This window comes from Polistes canadensis, unplaced genomic scaffold, assembly GCF_001313835.1.
Source record: "Polistes canadensis isolate GaletaPanama2010 unplaced genomic scaffold, ASM131383v1 scaffold_390, whole genome shotgun sequence".
In the NCBI taxonomy this organism is placed as follows: Eukaryota; Metazoa; Arthropoda; class Insecta; order Hymenoptera; family Vespidae; genus Polistes; species Polistes canadensis.
In genome coordinates this window covers 46,809-47,670 of record NW_014569937.1, presented here as the reverse complement: position 1 = coordinate 47,670, position 862 = coordinate 46,809, and positions in this window count along the sequence as shown.

Below are 862 nucleotides of genomic sequence, written 5' to 3'. Positions count from 1 at the left end.
CGCTAAATTTTCCAAGTTCTCCTTTGTTGCCTGGACTATCCGTAAAAAACACCGTTTTCAGAAACTGTTTCTATTGTTATTTTCTAAATAGAAATAAAATTCAACATGTCCTCCTCTGTTTCTTTGAGATCAATGTAATCTAATTGTTCTTAGCAATTATATATGTGACTAGAAAATGGTCGAATATCTCCCAATGAGTTCCACAAAAAGATTTAACGCTGGAATGAGTGAGATAGGACAGGATAGATAAATGAACACAACACTTTTACGCGGCACAAAGCTACTTGCCTCGGCATAAAAACTCTCACGGAGTTGAGAGAAAAGCCGGGGCAAGAGAACAATTTATTCAATGAAAATGGTATAATGTATAAAGACAAGCAAAAGGCTGAAAGGATATAGATTATTAAAATAACGGCGCGAGGTACCTTTTGGTCGCACGCTAGAGAGCTCTCTTACCTTACGCTGTCGCCGCAATGCGATAACCGAACGCACGCTATCTCTTATCGCACCTAACGATGGCCTGTCTGGCCAGAACCTTATCCCACGTTGGTAGCCTGGCGACAGGTTGCAAGTATTTCGCTACAACTGCCCGACTACAATCCCACGTTGGTAGCCTGGCGACAGGTTGCAGGTCTTTCACCACAATTGTCCGACTACGTCGTTGTTGGTGGGACGACACCAGACAACTCCTTTTTGATGGCACGACACCAGCCAACTTTACACACACCTCACTCACTCCCACACGCTCTAGCTACGTTGCCTAGAACAAGAACAAGATGGCGAAAATGTACAAATTGGCAGCACACTGCTTTTTTCTCAACCCAGAATGAATGCCAGAATGAGAGTGAAGTGCGTGCACAAG